Below are 20243 nucleotides of genomic sequence, written 5' to 3' on the forward strand. Positions count from 1 at the left end.
GGTTCTTTATCTGTTGTTAACTCCTCGTGGCTCCTTTGCGGCCATTTTGTCTCGCTCCTAATGGCTACTCTCTCAAACAAACAAACGCTGCCCTTCCTTCCAAGGCCTAAAAACACCGCTGTTTTTCCTCTCTTTCCTATCCATTATCAGGGGACGCTTTCTCAGACTAATACTCTTGCCTGATCGGACATAATACACACTGGTACAATCTCCTTTCGACTTTCCTTCTGTTATGAAAACAGTCCCGCCATTAACAATTTTTCGATCTGATTCAAGCGTCCCCCCCCCCCCCTTTCCTCATCTCGCATTTACCCTCCTTAAACCAAAACTGTGCAGCCTGCCTCGTTTGCTTTTCATTCTCTGTAGATAACACCCTCGATTTTCACCATGGCTCTCTGCTCATATTATTACAGCTGGCATTCTCTCTGTGTCGAACTAGAAATGTTTACGTTTACGGATGCACATCTGTTCGTTTTTATTTGGCTTAAAAGATCAAAACAACCGTGTGCACAGTGAACTCACATTTTTGATCGGAGCGCTGTTTCCCCTACAGCGCTGGTTCGCCTCCTGACCGCTCGACTCGCCGCTCTCTCCCAGGGCTGGCCGGCCTTGCTCGATCATGATTCTCCCACACACGATGACTGTTGTCCACTGTCGTCCCATTATTGAAAAAGTCTTTTTCCGTTGTTCTTATCTCTCGGCAACCAGTCTTTTTCCGTTGTTCTTATCTCTCTGCAACCAACTGCTCCCGTTGTTTTAATCTCTTGCAAATCCGGGACACAGCACCAACTGTAAGATCCTGATCAAACTGGGCAGTATCACGTCTTCGTCTGTTTGGCCCTCCATCCAATTCCTCTGCGTTGTGTCATTTTAATGGTCCTGACGTCTCTGACACTGGCTGATAAGATCCTTATCTCCCCCGTTAGTGCAATCCATAAACCATACTAATTCTCCACCTCCGTAAGAATTCGACACTCCGACACCGTGAAATACCTTATGAGGAGAAGCGTTGTTTTATTGCTATAAACAGAACCTCATAATCAGATGTTATCAGATGTTATCAAATTGTATCGTCCTTGAAGAGTCTATTCTAATGATCTTTCGGTGTGTTCGTCTATCATCCTTTTGTTATTCAGTCCAATAGTGGTCAGGCCTGTTCGTTAGCCAAGACCATCCTCGTGGTAGCCGAAGCTAACGATGATGTGGCATCCTTCCTCCCCCCCCCCCTCTCAATGAGAGGAGAGAGTGTCTGTGTGATCTCAGTCCTACTCGCTCTTGGTCAGATTCTAGTCTGCCCTACCCGGAACCACTGTCAGCTTTATAGGATCTTCGTCATAACTATGATAGCCCACCCCTTTCTGGTTGTCATGTGCCGCGTTGTCATGACAACTGCTAACCTTTCACACATTAAAATGCAGTTTCTACTGTTTCATTAAAATAAACCTCTCTCCCTCCTGCTCTGGGCCTACAGTACACTCTAATCTCAGATGTTCTTACAAGGAATGTCAACAAACACCCTCGCTGGCAGTGTATTCAATCCACTGGTCACCGTTCTATCACCGTCTTCCATGCACATTTCGAGACACTCGTTTTAGCTGTGATCATCTCCCCCCAATCTATACATCACCTACATTGAAAAAGCACCCCAAATCTCTCACAACGTTAAACTTTTTCATTCACATATTCATACTAAAATATGGTCTAAAGTATAAGTATGTTTTTATCGTTTTCTGCGGCTTTCTTCAGAACGTGATTTATAGCCCTAAATGTATTATATTGATGATCAAATACAGTTTGGTAGGAATCTGTGCGAGATAAAAAATGTCAACTGGATGTGCTTCTAGGAGTTACTACATATCATCTGATGATGACCGGATGGGCGGGGGATCGTTTATAATTCCGTGGGCAGCGTTAGATGATTCATCCAGAGTGGGTCATATGTTCATCATAGCAGTTTATATGGAACACGTTAGAATATAACGCTGAATCTTACCGTGGCTTCCTCGCGCCGCTGGCAGATGAGTGTGGAACAGAATTTTTTCTATTATGGGATGGAGAAATGCCCGATCCATTTCCAGGTTGTATAATAGTATATACGTCCAAATCATGTTGTTTTTTCGAGTTATTTGCACCGATCGATGTTCACTGTGTCAAGACGGAGTCTCTCTAACGATAGCGAGTGCCCGGACCACATATGGATGAGCACTACCGGTTCAAAGGGTCATTTCCGGTTGGTGATCTGCCGATCGGCCACCAGATGGCGCTCTTGAACCGCTAGAGAGTTGAGTGGAGCTTTGCAGTGTGTCTCAGGGCTCCGGAGGGGAAATATGATTTCGATCACAGATTTTTCAAATATTGACATCAAAGACGAGTTACGGCGTCTTCGGCAGAATGAGCATGGCTAGGAATGACGTCTTAACTCGTCATCGGCGATCATAGTGTTAACATGTTTGTCTTGTACAAAGGATCAACAAGGTTTGCATTCTCAAACCCCAACATGTACATACAACAGTCATTGTTAACATCAATGAAAATAGAGAATCTACTGTAAGCACTTTTCTCATGAGTAAGCCTGGTTTTTAAGATAAGCATCTAAATCTATATATCACAAACAGTGACTACTCCATCCAGCTTACTTACATGAAAAATCAGCAGACAGCATTCTCTGGTGGGGGCGGGAGCCGCAGAACTCTGGGGTGTCTGGGCTCCCTGAATTAACACTGTTTTCGATCTTAAATACTATCATTTCCCCCCAAATCCTAGCAGTCTAGTAGCACGTCTTGGTCCAATCAGGTTGGTTTTTCTGTGGGGGCTGTCCCCAAATCGATCTCCTGTGGGTGTGGGTCTTCCTTCAGTAAACAGAGGAGTCTGCTTTTGACCCCCCCTCCTTTGCTGCTCAGGTCTTTCTCAGTCCAGGGGGTATTCCACTTAAACATTTTACCAAGTCTCTAGTGTATTATGAATTTCTCTTGTCCAGTATTTATCACAGTTTTACTCTTGGCGTATATTTTGATATCAAACAGTGATAAAGAATAACTTGTTTTGTGAATTAGTTTCCATGACTATCATCCTGTGAATACATTCTGCTCTTCACAAGTCTGGGTTGGGCTGGTCTGCCCTCTGCACCCAGTGGGGGGCTATCACCATATTTACATACAGTACTCAGTCACGTGTGGGGGTTGAGAATGGCTGTCTCTTGTAACGCCAATACTATTACCTTTGGCTGAGTCTGGCTTTTACATTATTATTCTCTAATTATTCACACATATTAGTTATGAAATAATGTCAATGTTACCACAAACCCAACAGCAACGACACAGTGACAGTTCAGATGTGGCAGGCAGGAGCAGTGTAAAGAGTAAGCAGGGGTCAATACCAGAATATCAGTCCATGTGGCAAACAAATCCAATAAGGGGGCAGACAGGAGGAGTCCAAAATCCAAAATCCGACAGGGAGGGTCAATAGCAGAAACAGGCAGGATGAATCAAGATAGCAAAACACTGGATATAGCTACGCCATGTCCTCACGTACATGGATCTTTTGCCAAACGGATATTCTCAGGCTCCGTTTAAAATAAAATCCCGTCCACACCACAGTGTTTAAAAAAAAATCCCCATCCAGACACAAACACATAAACGCATATGAATTGCTCCAACAAGCATGCGGGCCAGCAGGTGGCGATAAGCAATATCCCGTATACCTACCATGGTGGTACGAGTGGTCAGGACGACAGAGAAATGATTGGTTCACCCAGCCCACTTCACCACTCCTAGCATTTCCATTGGCTATATTGACATACATACAGTAGATAATAAATAGATAGATATAGCGGTGGATTAGATGCAGTCCAGAGGAAACAACCAATCTAGATATGTCACGATTTAATGCTTTACTTCTGCGCACTGGGCGACGGAGAGATACAATGTCAATGTATTCAACGGATTCTGAAACTAAATATGGCGAGTCCTTATCACAAACTATATATATACTAATTACAACAAGACATTCATTAATTGCATTGTACTGTTCACGTGCCGTCGCATATATAAGTAAGGATAGTTTGAATGACATTTCAGCACCAGGCGCTGTCCATCTTATTGCCTCTGTGCGCTTCAAGGCTACGGGCGCCTATTGTATTGCCATGGATGGAACAACAGTCTGAGCATGCGTAGTGAGCTGTGGCGTCATCGTTTATCTAGACTATTAGTCTGGTCAGTTTAGGCATAATGGCTGCAAAAAATGATTAACATTTGAGCCAATGTTTTTCTGTTCATTTAGGGCCTGATAAACAAAAAAATGCAAGGAGCCCAAAAAATTTGCTAGGCGAAGTCCCTGAAACGGCCACGCCCACTTTTTAGGCCTGGCATTTTGTATCTCGGCTCCTGAAGGTCACAGAGAGTTGATTTTGGGCTCAAAAGTTGCGGAAACACCACATTTATATTAGTGTTATGAACAAACATATGCCCTAAAACCTTTACTTTTTCAGATATTTGTGAAAAATCACTGCCATTCCGCCACGGCCGAAATACGAAACCGCTCTGGGTGTATCGCGTATCATGGGAGAAGAGTTTTCTCATTCATACTTTGCTTTTATGGGTGGGCTGCACCTTGAGAAGGTTTCTCTGGTCTGTGTTGGCCAGTTGATAAAAGGAACTGTCCTGGATACCAGCTTAACCTCAGCTAATCTGAACATCACTGGTCTGACAACTGCTGTATGTTATGTGAATTCCATAAAGAAGGCTAGATACTGCATTCAAATCCTGGCTGTGGTCCTGGCCAATAAGAGAGACGAGGCATTCCAGGCAAAACATCTAGAGGACAACAGTTTGATTTGGAGCAATTGGGTGGCCAATGAAAACAGCCCCATGTTTCACTACTGGACCAATGTCCTTGAAGCAATCAAGAAGGATCTTATCTTCATCAGATACTTTCGGGAGGCCAACTTCATCAGGAATTTCTATCAGGCTCTTTCACAGTAAACACCAGAGGTAACCGATTTTCAAAGATTGTATGTGATCAAAAGCAGGAGCATAATATAAAGGTCATCAAGTCTGACACTGGATATGTCGATATCATCAATCGGGAAGATCAGGAATTCTTCAGGAAACTCGAACTTGCCCTACCCGAAATCCAGTGCTACCTAGCTGAGGTCGAAGGTCAAGATCTAGCACACGGACACAAAGAAATGCTGAAATGTTTTCAAGCCACACTCTCAAGGTGTATCAGGGGATCCTTACCAACCCCTTCAACCAAGCTCAGTTCATGAGGTTGAACTCATCCATTCCCTTCCCAGATGTGGTAACTAAAGATGCCAGCCTTGTTTTTACAGTTGGCAAAACACAGCATGACCAGTTTGTGCAGGAGCGATTTGTATATGCTCAGAAGGATGTTAGTGCGAAAATCTCCCGAAATGCCCTGAAACTCCCAAGTTCAGGTGCAAAAGTCCAGCTTGCTAGCCCTGCAATCAAGCCACCTAAAGGAACCTTTGCAAAGCTGAAGGAGGCCTGCAGATAAAGAGAAGAAGAGAAAAGGAGGCTCTTTGGTGGTGAATTCACAGGTAAATCTAGTTGATATAATTTCAAAGTTATTCAATGTTTTAGACGCAGGCAACTTTCGTCTTACCAGATTCTCGATACAGTGACGTTCAATTATTCATTTTATAAGTGAATTGATTTGACAGTGCTAATTTAGTTTTGGTAAAACTATTCATTTCAATCACAGGTTTACCAGAAGCCCTGTCAAGAAAGGATGGAGACATTTATCACAGCCAAAAGTCTCAAATCCTGAAGGACATCGGAGTACAAGTTCAATCTACAGCCTCAGAGGGACTTGTGATAGATCTATCTGTGCAAGTACGAATCCTGGCGAAGTCTCTCACCAAAGGCATGACATTCCGGGACTTTGTCTTCAAGGTGTTGAACAGCGTTGCCAAGATTGGTCATGAGAAGGGAGCAAATCGTATTGACATTGTGGCTGACCTCTACCAGACTATGAACATTAAGACTGCGACTAGGAATAATCGGGGGTCAGCAGGTAGTTCACAGATGGCCTTCAGCGAGAATGACACCGTGCCGGAATCTAAGCAATTCTTTGAAGGTTTTCTGTCTAATCAAGACAACAAGGTAGCCCTGAATTTAATGTTTGCCAGGATTGCTAAGGAACATGCATGGAACTGGAGCAAGGAGTTCAGCATCACCTACAGCAGGAAGATCCTTGCAAACGTTGGCGAAAATGTTGAGATCCATCTTTATGACCGCATAGAGATGCTTGAGGAGGCTAACAACCGCATCATTTGCCATGAGATGGACATGCTAAACAAGGGGATCAAGTCAGTTACGGTTACAACAGTCGACTCCGATGTAGTTGTCATCCTACTAGGGTTCACTACAAAGTTCCGGTCAGTATGTTGTGATTTGCAACTTCGTCGACTTTGCTGTTCCGGACAAATGCCAGTTCAACTCAATCACAGAAGCACACAAGAAGCTTGGTAGAGATGTGGCTGATGCCATGCCTGTGTTCCATTATTTCAGTGGCTGTGATTCTGTGAGCGCCTTCTTTGGCCAATCAAAGAATGCTCAATTCAAAGCCTGGATGAACCACAGTAAGTTGACAGAGTTCACTGCTGCATTGAGAGGACTAAGTTGCTGCCCTAGTATTGAGACTGTTAGGAACAGCATGGAAGTTATTGAACCCTGGGTAATGAGCTGGTACAACAAGGCTGGACTGTACGACTGTGCAAGTATAGATGGACTCAGATTCCAACTGTTCAAGCAGTCAGTTAAAGATGAGCTGCGAGACCTGCCCCCAAGACAGGATGCACTTCTACAGCATCTGTTGAGAGATACAGTCCAGGCAGGATGGCTGTGGGGGAACAGCCTTCTACAACTCCCTTGTCCCCCGGTTGTTGAATGGGGATGGACTACCGATGGGGAGAAACTCTTCGTCAAGTGGAGCACAGTTTCCGCAGGAGACACATTGTCTCAGGTAACAGCGGTGTGTAGCTGCAGATCTAATAAATGCACCTCATGTTCTTGTGCTGGCAGGGGGATGAAATGTCTCATTTATTGCAAGTGCCTCAGCAAGTGTTTGAATCCTGTGTGATGGGATGTGTGATGTATTCAAATAAAGTTGTTTTGGGGGGCGGCTGGGTGGTGCAGCGGACATTGCACTTGTCACCAACGCAAGAGACACCGGGTTCGACTCCGGTTGTCGGCGTTGCCTCCGGCTTGGACCAGCCGTCATACTAACTCAATTGGCAGAGTTAGCGGGTGGAAGTCGATGGATGGTAATCTGGACATTGTGGACAGCGACTCCTACAGGTCGGTTGGGGACGCCTGCACAGCAGAGACAGGAAATGGCGGGGGTAGAGTGAGCCTCCCACACGTTACACCTCGCCAATGAGAGTCCGCGCTGGCAGGTGAAAAGATGTGACAGGCTGCCTCCTCGTGTATCGGAGGGGACACGTGATGCAAGGCTTCTATCCTCCCTACAACCGGCCAGTGGGGGGCATATGCAAGCAACGTTCAAGGCAGGGGAGGGAAAAATTGGCACAGTGGAATTGGGATGGAAAATAAAAAAAAGCGGAGAAAAAGCGGATACAATTTTTTGTTTTTTTGGACTTCAAGTGGTTTGCTTTGTTTCTTGGGTGGTTGTTGGGGTCCTCATCTTATAACAAAGCCTCAACCTAAACACTAGTATGCCCCATGAGTAGATTTAGAACTTTGGCCCAAACTAACTGCATGGCCTTCATGAGCAGATTTGGCTGAAGTGGCTTGGGCGCTGATCAATTCAGAGATAAAAAAAGGTTTTTCATGAATATCTCAAAAAGTTAAGGTTTTAGGGCATATGTTTGTTCATAACACTAATATAAATGTGATGTTTCCGCAACTTTTGAGCCCGAAATCAACTATCTGCGACCTCCAGGAGCCGAGATACAAAATGTCAGGTCTAAAAAGTGGGCGTGGCCGTTTCAGAGACTTCGCCTACCTAATTTTTTGGGCTCCTTGCTTTTTTTTCTTTATTGGACCCTAAATGAACAGAAAAACATTGGCTCAAATGTTAATCATGATTTGCAGCCTTGACCCCATATTTGCCCCAAACTGACCAGACTATATGCGTTTACAGTGGCTGCACGGATCCACTGAACGGATATTTTGGAAAATCTTCACTTTAAAATGCGTTTAAGAAAGTCTCCGTTTATGTCTCTGAAAACACCCTTTACGTGTGGATGAGAGGCCCAATCGTGGAATAAAATGTGCGTTTGGCAAAAGATCCATATACGTGAGGACATGGCGGCACGGAGCAATACTGGTCAAAACAGGTATAAATACTGAAGGGCTGATTGGCTAATGAGGGGCAGGTGTGAGTGGAACACGCCAGGTGTATGTGATCAGCAGGTGATGCAGGAGAGTGTCCAGGTCTGAAATTACAGGAGGTTATCAGCAAACAAAGAACATATTAAAAACTGACTGAAGTTGTGACACTTGTAGGTTGAGGGTCTTCTGCGTCTCGCGTCCCACGTTGCATCAGGGCATGTACTACGTTAAACGATTCATCGATTCATGACATTTGAATCAATCTTTTTTTGTAATTTAATTTCATAATTTATCGATTATTCGTTTATGCTCTACATTCACCATGGAAGAGACAACCATGCAAGGTACCGACCTGCTCATCAAGAGCAGTTAGGGGTTAAGTGTCTTGTTCAAGGACACTTCGACATGCTGCTGTCAGGAGCCGGAATCTAACCGGGAACATTCAGATGACCAGACGCATGCTCTACCTCCAGAGCTAGTGCACAATGCGTCCTGGGACACGTAGTCTCTGCTGGCACAGCCCTACGCAGATCTGCAAGCGGGCAAATGGAGATTTCTCAGTCAATATGGCATGCACTGAGGAATTTATTGCTTCAATGGACCATCAACACTGATTGGACATTCACATGAAAATCTGCAAAGTGCTCCTTTAAGCTGCATTCTAATGCAGCGTAATCCCCTCTGGCCCAGAAAGGCATTTTAGGGTTTGGCCAGCAGGGAGGATTGGCGTGCCGGGGGACTGTTGGGGCATGGCTGCCCGTATGTTTGATGTCATCAACAATGTCCATCTATCCCACAATGCAAAGTGTCAAACTTCACTCTACTACCCTGCTACTTTACTCTACTACTCAAAACATAGTCAATGTCCATTTTTCACTTAACTTAGCTTTCTGTTCGTCATAGGCAACGGATAGAAAACCTTCAGGATTTCGTTTTTCTTTCATAATATCAATCTGAAAATCCTCTAAAGGGGTAATCCTTTCTTGTACTCTAGTATAATCTCAAACGTGTAGGTATTTCAAAACGTGTCCTGAAGAGAGCCCAAAAGAAGATGTTATTAAAGTAATTTCAACTTGTTGAGCTCATATATATGTCCAAATGTACATAATGCCTCTGTTATACCAGTCTCTAGTAATGCCATCTCTCAATGCCCCGTAAAACATGATTCAAATGGAATGAGGTAGATCTATATTGTGTGGGCACTTCGAAACTTTATTCTAATTTCATGCCCTATTTTAGATGTATGTTTTATCATTGGCTTTTGTGTTGAGTAAATGAATGGAATACTTGACAGAACTTCTGCTGTGTGAGATTGTTCAATTTGTTTCCATGCCGGAGGGTGTGCTAAATTGTCTAATCCATCTAAATAGTTTAATCCATGTCCAAATAGCTCTGTATTGAGCAGCCAGAATAGATAGTAGCCTATAACTGAAAGTCAGGTAGGTTTAGCCCTACTTGTCCAGTGGGACAACATAGGGTTTTGAGCTTGACTTTAGGAACTTCAATAGGAATCTAGAAATCCGTGCTACAGTGAACTGGTTCATTCAAAAAACGGTAGACCCACCTGGAGGCACTTAATCTATTCCAATCCTCTCCAAAAACTCACCATCGCCTTCTTTTCAGAGTTTTTAGTCCACCAGCTTGGTGTTTTTGTGACCACATGTTTCTGATTAACTTGGCGCATGTGCACTATGCAGAAATAATGCCCTACACCTGGCAAAATCGGTGTGTTGGGCATTAACACCCCAGTCATCACCAACATAATAAACCTCTCCATAAAACAGGGATACGTCCCGGGCGGCTACGTGGCGTAGTGGGCAAGGCACTCACCACGAAATGCTGAAGACGCTGGGCTCGTCAGTTCGAGCCCAGCGCTCCACATTTGCTTTCAGTTTAGCTGGTCGTCCGTACTAATACACATTGGCCGTATTAGGGGGTGGGAACCTGATGGGTGGGGATCGGGCGTTGTGGACAGCGACTCCTACAGGTCGGTTGGTGCGCCTGCGCAGTAGAATCAGGAAGTGTCGGGGGAAGCGTGAGCCTCCCACGCGTTACTCCTCGCCACTGAGAGATCGAGCTGCGCAGGTGAAAAGATGCGACTGCTGTTACCTCAAGTACCGGAGGGGACTTGTGCTATGTATGACTTAGTCCACATTGCAGCCGGCTTGTGGGAGGCAAGAAACAGCGTCCGTGACAGGGGAGGGTTGAATTGGATGATACGAAATTGGGATGGGAGAAAATATAGAAAATGGGAGAAAAAAAGTGGATACAAAAAAAAAACAGGGATACGTCCCCAAATACTTCAAAATTGTGAGTTACCCCCTGCAAGAAAAAGGCAGCAAATTAAACCCAGGCAACTAACGCCCTGTTTCTATTCTTACCCCCATCTCGAAAGTCATGGAAAGAAAATTCTACAAACAGGTAGAAAAGTACCTTGTGGAAAAAAAGTTAATCTACGAATTCCAATCTGGCTTCAGAACATCCCACTCCACTGACACATGCCTTCTCTATTTGAACGACCACATCAAACAAGAGGTGGACGCGGGCAAATAATGTGGCATGGTCATGCTGGACCTCCAAAAGGATTTCGACACTGTCAATCACTCCATTCTGATTGACAAGCTAAAAGCAATTGGTTTTGATAGTTCATCAGTGAGCTGCATGCAATCCTACCTGGAGGGGAGAGAACAGATGGTGGAGGTAAACGGTACACTATCCCCCCCCTCTCAGTGAGCTGTGGTGTTCCACAAGGAAGCATACTAGGACCATTACTGTTCCTAATTTATGCAAATGACATGTCATCAGCTTGTGACTGCAACTTGTTCCTGTTCGCGGACGACTCAGCCCTGCTGGTCTCTGACAGGGACAAGTTGCAGGTTGAAAAAGCCCTCAGCTCTGAACTGGGAATAATCTGCACCTGGCTCCCTGATAACAAACTATCATTACACCTGGGTAAAACAGTGGGCGGTCAGGTGGCGTAGCGGAGATTGCGTTCATCACCAACGCCGGAGACGCTGGATTCGCCTGTTCGAATCCAGCTCCCGGCGTGTCACCAGCTTGGCTGGCCGTTCACACTAATACAATTGGCAGTATTAGAGGGTGGGAAAGCTGGCGGAGTGGGTCCGGGTCGTTGTAAACAGCGACTCCAACAGTTCGGTCGGGGCGCCTGCTCAGCGCGGATAGGATCTAAGGGGGGTAGTGTGATCCTTCCACACGTTACACCCTCTCAGTGAGAGTCCGCGCTGCCAGGTGAAAAGAAGCGGTTGATTGGCTAGACATGTGTCGGAGGAAGCACGTGATAGCCTCCACTCTCCCAGACCGACTGTGGGGGGTAAGTGCGCAGCGACCAGGAAGGGGATTGAGAATTGGCATAACGACTAACATTGGGATGGGAGAAAATCGGAGGAAAAAGGAGGGGAAAAAAGATAATAAAAAAAATAAAATAAAAAAAACTGGGTAAAACAGAGTCCATTCTCTTTGGATCAAATAACAAACTCAGCAAGGCCAACGGCTTCTCTGTTACAGTGGGTGACAATATTGTCACAAGGAGAGATGAAATTATATATCTGGGCTCCATCCTAGAGGCAAATCTTTCCTGTGAAAAAATGGCAACCAATGTAATCAAAAAAGTCAGCCAACGAACAAGATTCTTGTACCAGATCTCCTCTCTGGTAAACAAGAATACCCTGAAGACTCTAACAGGAGCACTCATTCAAGGGTACTACGACTATGCTTGCACCTCATGGTACCAAAGCACCTCAAATGCACTAAAAACAAGACTACAAACATCACAAAACAAACTGGTCAGACTACTGCTTGACCTTACTCCTAAAACCCACCTCACCCCTGCCCATTTTGACAACCTAGGCTGGCTTAGAGTAGACGACAGAGTACAGCAACTTGCAATGGGCCTGGTCTACAAGATACACTATCCACTAAGGTACCCATGTACATGTCGAAATGTCCCAAAGGTCAGTGAATACCACGACCACAACACCAGAGGGAGCTCCACAAATCATGTAAAACCCAGATTCGGCTCAAACAAGGGACTAAACACGTTTCGCAATTATGCCACATCAATGTGGAACGCCCTACCCACAGCCGTAAAATAATGTGAATCCCTATCCACCTTCAAAACCACTCTCAAAGAGCACCTACGGGAGGCTGCAATTCGAAACTGGCCCGGAAAATGTCCAAACCCCCGCCTTCCCTGCCCACCGAACCCCCTCCAATGTACAGTTTCTTCCCCCTCGAATGTATATATTTTCTTTTAGGATCTCTGTCTCTTAAACAAGTACTGTATATTTGTATATCTTGTATGTCATAAATGTCTGGATGTAACAGTACTGTATATTTGTATGTCGTGTATGTCATAAATGTCATGATATATATCTGCATATCTGTATGTCGTGTATGTCATAAATGTCATGATGAATTGAAAATGGGGGACCCTGATGTAAACAAGACGAAAGTCTTTCTCTGGTCTGCATCCCCTTAACAATTGTGTGTATTGAGCCGTACTGTATTGTACCCATTCTGCAATCTAGTTTTCAATCAATCAATCAATAGAAGCGCATGGTCATGAAAACAAGTCAATTCTGTTTTAGGGTGGATTTTCCCTTTAATCTAACCATAGCCTAACCCCAAAGCTAACCACTAACCCGAAGATCTGCTTTTTGTCCCCTATTGGTAAATCTGGCCCCAATCAACTTGTCTGTAGTCTGAGATGTGTGTGCATACACTCGCACACGTACACACACGTACACACACGCACACACACGCACGCACACGCGCGCACACACACACACACACACACACACACACACACACACACACACACACACACACACACACACACACACACACACACACACACACACACACACACACACACACACACACACACACACACACACACACACACACACACACACACACACACACACACACACACACACACACAAACACACACACAAACACACACACACAGTTTAAATAATTTATTTTGTCATCATGATAATAACAATTCAAACAAGTAAAAATGTCATTAACCCTTTAAACCATGTTTTGTTTTTTTCAAGGTCAAGGTTGAAGGTCAGGAGTAGATACCACACAGAGATGTCATACATCATCTGAAACTTGGACCCTAAAAATTACTATAATTTGAATACTTTGTATGTTGACTGTGTATCAATCTTTTCAAGTCATAAATATCTCGTATCTCGTTTGCACCTATTCAAATTTTGCAAGTTTGTACAAGGTCTTGGGGCATTATTATGGAAACATATGATGGCCGTTCCCAAGCTCAGTAATGATGTGTAACAGAGTGCTGCAGCATGCTTTGGGTTGATACCATTAGTAGCACAGATTTGGTGCAACAATAAAAGGTAAATAATCCTTCCAAAGGACCACATAAATACCTCAAGACATTGAATATCACTTGTGAAATGTTCCTACTATGATTTGGTATCAATAACTTGAGAGGTTTGTGAAATAATTGTTTCTAGCGATTGGATGGCGTGCACATTTCTTTTCTGAAAATGGCTCCAAAGATCCACTATATACTACACATCATACACTCCCTTATTGTTCCGGTCTCTAGTTTATGGCTGTAAACATGAGATTCTTGTGATTCCTTCGAGCCCATTGTCACTCAGACACCTTGAGGTGAAAGGTCAAGGGACCCCTTTCAAAATGACCATGCCAATTCTTCCCCTCAAAATGTAAAGCTTAACTTTGGAACAATATTTACCCCTTTCCAGCATGACATGGTTTGTACGTGTTCCTCCAGGGATCTAGTTTTATATTCTACTACTATCTTTGTTTGAAATAAAAATCCACTGCAGCCTCTGAATTTTTTTTATGTTGACTTGTTCCAAAGGGTTAATGAAACATCTTGCATGCCTCGACATATATAATTCAACAACATAGCATGACGGTAAAGAAGTGAGAAGTGGCAGCTCTTACAATAAGCCGACATAACCCTTTCACTACCACACTACAGAAGGTTAACCCTTTGCTATCACACTACAGACGGTTAACCGTCTGGGGTTGCTACCACGCCTGTTCTTTTTTGCTCGGTCAGCCTATGACCTCTGACCTCACTTCTTTCTCAAACTAGGCGTTGTCACCTGAAAACATTGAACCTAAGCGATGAGTCACCGTCTCTCTCTCTCTCCTGGATCCACAACTGTTATGAAATAACCTCTGACCTCTCAGTTACTGACTGGCTGCTCTTACCCTAGGCCAGGGGTCAGCAATTAAGTTTGGCCGAGGGCCAAATTTTTTCCAAGCCATTGTATGGGGGGCCGGAAACAAAAACAATGGCTAATTTAATATATTGATAGTGAAAACATTTTAACTCTGTGACAGACCACCTTATAACTAAGACATACATTTGTGGCAGAGGCAGAGAATTGACCAAATAAACTAGCTGCATAGGTGGCATAATAAACTGTAAACGACATATACATTTGCACTGAACATTATACTTTTGTCTTTTTGCCATTTTATTATAAAACCAGAGACAAGCGCCTCTCTCTTATTGGTCTATCTTACATTACACGCAACTAATGCGTCTATCTGACAGCCCTTTCTGTGGAGCGCACTGGACTATTGAGAAACAATAGGAATTTTCCATTGGTTCTCCCAGTCCACGTGACCATTTCTAGCATTTCCATTGGCTATAGTGACGGACATAGATATATGATAAATGGATAGATTAGATTAGATGCAGTCCAGAGAAAACAACCAATCTAGATATTTCAAGATTCTATGCTTTACATCCGCGCAATCTCGGAGAGATGCACTACATTTTTTAGATGACAATCGATTCCGATACAATAAAGCAAGTCTTTATCACAAACGTATCCAAAGATATTTAATGTTTTACAAGGGTTAACCTTCTGTAGTGTGGTAGTGAAAGGGTTAACCCTTTGTCGTGTGGCAGTGAAAGGGTTAATACAGATTATTGTTGGTAAATGGAACATAGTATCCAAAGATTCACAAAAATGAACAATGCCAGCTCAGAACGTAAAAAAAAATACAATGTCGTTTAGATGCACATCAAATTACACACAAGTGCTGCTTATGGCATAAGTTCCACTGAATAAAGGCCATGCTTGGCTGAAACGTTGCTTGTTACATTCTCTCTACATGACACTGAATGTGAGCGGGTGCCTTCTTTTCTTCAGCTCAGAAAGTCAACCGTTGACAGTTTCGAGTCGAGCTGAAGTAACTTTCCATGTGAAAAGGAAAGTCTTTATTCATATCAGCTCATCTCACTGAGTCACGTTCATTTCCAAACTGTGAAATCCGTTCTCCCGAAAAGTACCAGATTAAATGGAATGCTCTTTCATGCCAGCTGCCAATTGAGCTTTTGAAAGCTCTGTAATTACCACAACGCAAGGTTCAGTAGATTCATTCAAAAGCTATAATGCAAGCTGGTGTCTAACTGTGTTAGCTAGACTCCTACATTTTGTGTTGCTGCCTTAGTTGAGGCTTGGGTCATTCTGCATGGATGTTCCATCGGCCCAGTGTTCCGTTAGCCTCACTATAATGATGCTCTGTTAGCTTATGTCCTTTTTGTTTTGGTTTAAGTTATGGGAGAGCCAGGCTGGTGAGTAGTGTGTCCATTGTTGTCCTCCACCGTCAGTGGGCTGCTTGCGCTGGGGTTATCTTCTGCACTGGTGCCTGGAACAGAGAGAGAGAGAGATAGTAGGAAGGCCTTGACAAACACTGCAGTATGTGCTTATCAAGGCCAGGACCAGCAGAAGAATAGTGTTCACTGTTCATGTTCTTCAACTATCTTGCCCCATTTTCTGAATCACCACATAAATAGGCCCCAGATGTCTCTCTTTTTCGGAGTATCAATTATGAGTGAGGCATAGACTCTTGTCTTTGCAGAAGGAAAAGTATTTTGATAACCTAATCATTTTCACAACAATTAGATTCCATGGCCTCCCTTTAGTTGATGTTTGAACGATCTGAGGAATAATATTGAGGAGGGGACAACAGAAGAAAACATTTTGATGTTCTGTTTTTGAAACATAGTGTAGGTTATACTGGTTCAAGTAACCTGCAATCCAACCAACAAAGTAGTGAAAGTACCATCTAGGTTTCTCTCTTCCCTCCGTTCTGTACTCTGACTCCATCTAGTGTCTGCTCTCAGGCTGTAACATTGTACTGTAGTGAACACACAGACTCGTCTAGTGTCAGCTCTCAGTAAGGCTGTAACATTGTACTGTAGTAGTGAACATAGACTCGTCTAGTGTCTGCTCTCAGTAAGGCTGTAACATTTGTAGTGAACATACTGACTCGTCTAGTGTCTGCTCTCAGTAAGGCTGTAACATTTGTTTGTAGTGAACATACTGACTCGTCTAGTGTCTGCTCTCAGTAAGGCTGTAACATTTGTAGTGAACATACTGACTCGTCTAGTGTCTGCTCAGTAAGGCTGTAACATTTGTTTGTAGTGAATAGAGGGCTGTCCCCGACTAAGGATTTGTATAGTCGACTTTGATTGGCCAAAATTTGACGATAGTCGACTGGTAGTCGACTATGAAGAAAAAAAATATATATAAAAAGAATATATATATAATTACATTTTTGTATTTTTTTTTATTCCATTTGGGCTGTGGGGGTGCTTAATGTCTGAAAGAGTCGACTGAAGGCTTCTTGTCCTCTGCGAAAGCATGCAATTGGTCCACTGATGGATACATCTTGATATTTGTCTAGTAGTCTGTGTTCATTAGATGGGTGAAATCCTCTTTCAGTGCCTCTGTTTCCGTTTTCTTATAGGCAGTTAGCCTTGCTGGTATGCGCGCCATTAGCGTTAGCCACGTTTCTATGCCTCTTTGCTTTTGGAAAGAATGATACATATTTTTTTTTTTTAATGTTTACAATTATTATATATATATATATATTTTGCATTCGACTAAGAGGTTGGCAGTCGACTACGGCTCCTTTAGATCGATTAGTCGACTATTTAACTAATCGGGGTCAGCCCTAGTAGTGAACACACACTCTTACTTTTGACAGCCTGCAGTTCGGTCGTCTCCTGAGGATCACCTCTGGGCTTTGAATCTGAAGGGATACCTTCGTGTGAGAGAGAACATATTATTATTATATTATTATACCTGTTGGTTAGAACACAGAGGGACATACTGTGTCTCTGTTGGAAACTGAAAGGCAATGACAAAAGCCTTTTACAGTACATGTGTTCTTTAATTGGTCTGTTGAAATATGATTTGGACGGATAGAGAGCTAGAGAACAAGTTGTAGCCTCAATCTAATAGCTGAATTGACTGAAATAAATCCGCTGGGGTCAATCGTTTGATGCCATTCCATGTCAAGCTTAAGACCTCAAATCAACAGATTCAAGTTCAAGTTCTTTATTTGTCAAATACAATAATACAGGGGCATTGCAGGTAATTACATTTTTGTGATGCGAGCTCAGTCTCAACAGTGCACAATTAAGAAACAACAACAATGAATACATTGTCTGATCATTCAGACAATGGAAGAAATAATGAATGAATGATTAAACTGATTGATTAATGGGTTAATTCATTCATTCATCAACACAATGGAAATAGTGTATTGAGTATTTTGTTTGTTTTTAAGTTTTGTGCATTCTTGGCATACATGATCAACTAAACTAAACGTTTAAAAAAATTTATGAACTAATTAATGAATGAATTAAAGAACAAGTGATTGAATAATTCAAACTGTTAATTCCCTGCTCTGCCCTGGACTTTCACTTCCCCCCTGCTCTGCCTTGGACATTGCCCACTCTGACTATAATGATTTAACATCTGAGACCCTCCCAGTGCAATGTGGTGTCCCACAAGGCTCTGTCCTGGGCCCTTTGCTATTTTCGATTTACATGCTACCCCTCGGCGATATCATACGCAAATTTGGCATAAACTTTCATTTTTACGCTGATGACACCCAATTATATATACCTATTAAGCCAAATGATTCCTCCCAACTACAAAACCTTGAGGCCTGCTTGCTTGCCGTCAAAAAATGGATGTCGCAAAACTTTCTACTCCTTAATGCAGATAAAACTGAGATGTTAATTGTTGGCCCCCCAAACCACAGAGGCCTGTTTCAGGACATCTCCCTCAACTTTGATACCTGTCATGTATCCCAGAGCTCCACCATAAAAAACCTTGGAGTCATTTTTGATTCCTCCCTCTCATTTAATGCACATATAAAAAACGTCACCAAAATTGCATTCTTCCATCTTCGTAATATCGCAAAAATACGCCCCATTTTAACTCTGGCTGATGCTGAAACCCTGATTCATGCTTTTGTCTCATCACGTCTGGACTACTGTAATGCACTTTTTTCAGGCTTACCTAATTCAAGCATCAAAAATCTTCAACTCGTGCAAAATGCGGCTGCACGGATACTAACTAGAACTAGAAAATTTTATCACATCACACCAGTTTTGTCCGCCCTACATTGGCTTCCTATCCAAGCCCGCTCTGACTTTAAAGTGCTACTCCTCACCTACAAAATTTTAAATGGGCTTGCACCGCTCTATCTATCTGATCTCATCTCCCGATACTCGCCCGCTCGTGCTCTGCGCTCACAAAATGCGGGGCTTCTATCGACCCCTAGGGTTAAAAAGAAATCCGCCGGCCACAGAGCCTTTGTCTACCGCGCTCCCTACCTGTGGAACAAATTACCTGCCGTCATCAGGGGCGCCTGCTCTGTCGAAGCTTTTAAATCCCTGCTTAAGACTCATCTTTTCTCTCTCTCCTTCAACCTACCTTGATCTCACCTGGTCGGGGACTGACCTTTAGATTAATCTGTGTAGTTTAGTTATGGTACAGGGTACTACATGGTACCACTGGGTAGTTTACTATAGGGTAGTTTAGTTAGGGTACAGGGTACTACATGGTACCACAGAGTACTACTTGGTACTGCATGGCATTACAGGGTACTACATGGCTTACACAGCTCTACATGGCACTACATGGAACTACAAGGCACCACAGGGTACTACATGACACTACAGGGTACTACAGGATACTACGGGGTACTACATGGCACTATGGGGTACTATAGGGTACTACATGGCACTACGGGGTACTACATGACACTACAGGGTACTACATGTCTGCTCCTTTGCAGCACCACAAACATGGGAACTCTCTAACTCTTCCCCCCCCCCCCCCCTCCCCCCCCCCCCCCCCCCCTCCCTCCCCCTTCTCTCTGAGTACCCGTCTCCTGGCGCTGACCAAGGTGATGGATGCCTCGGGGTCTTGGCCAAGCTTGTAGTGACTGCTCTACATGCACCTCCGAGGCATTGGATCAGTTATTCACCGCCGTCTGTCCGTGGTCCTGTCAACTGATTAACAGACTGTTAACAGATTAACAGTCAACGCGGTTTCATTGCTGGGTTAAGTACTTCTATTCTATTCACATAATACGCTTACTTCATATATCTACTCCATTCACATATATGCCTACCACTTGTATCTATTGCTATGTCCGCCTACTACAATCTCATGAGCTGTCTAACGCCTGTCCCGTCTCCCTGTCTTCCTATGACCTGCTGTCCTGGAGTGTTGACCGGAGTGTTGGACGTCCCGTGACGAAGGCCGGGAGATTGCGACCCCCTCTGCGTGCCCCCCTGTCTTCGGAGGTCTCGTAGTGGTGACCGGAGTGCCGGATGTCCCGCGATGATGTCGGGGAGTTCGCGACCCTCTCTGCGCCACCCCCCTTCCCCCTGTCTCTGGCTGTCCCTGAGCAACGACCGGAGTGTTGAATGTCCCGTGACTAAGACGGGGAGGACGTGACCCTCTTGCGCTGCCCCTGTGCTTCAAATAGATCCGCTATCAACTCTATCTTTAATCTTTCAAAATGTTCAATTGCTATCGCTATTAGCTCTATCTTTAATTTTTCAAAATGTACAGT

Source organism: Notolepis coatsorum (assembly GCF_963971535.1).
Source record: "Notolepis coatsorum genome assembly, chromosome: 12".
Taxonomy (NCBI): domain Eukaryota; kingdom Metazoa; phylum Chordata; class Actinopteri; order Aulopiformes; family Paralepididae; genus Notolepis; species Notolepis coatsorum.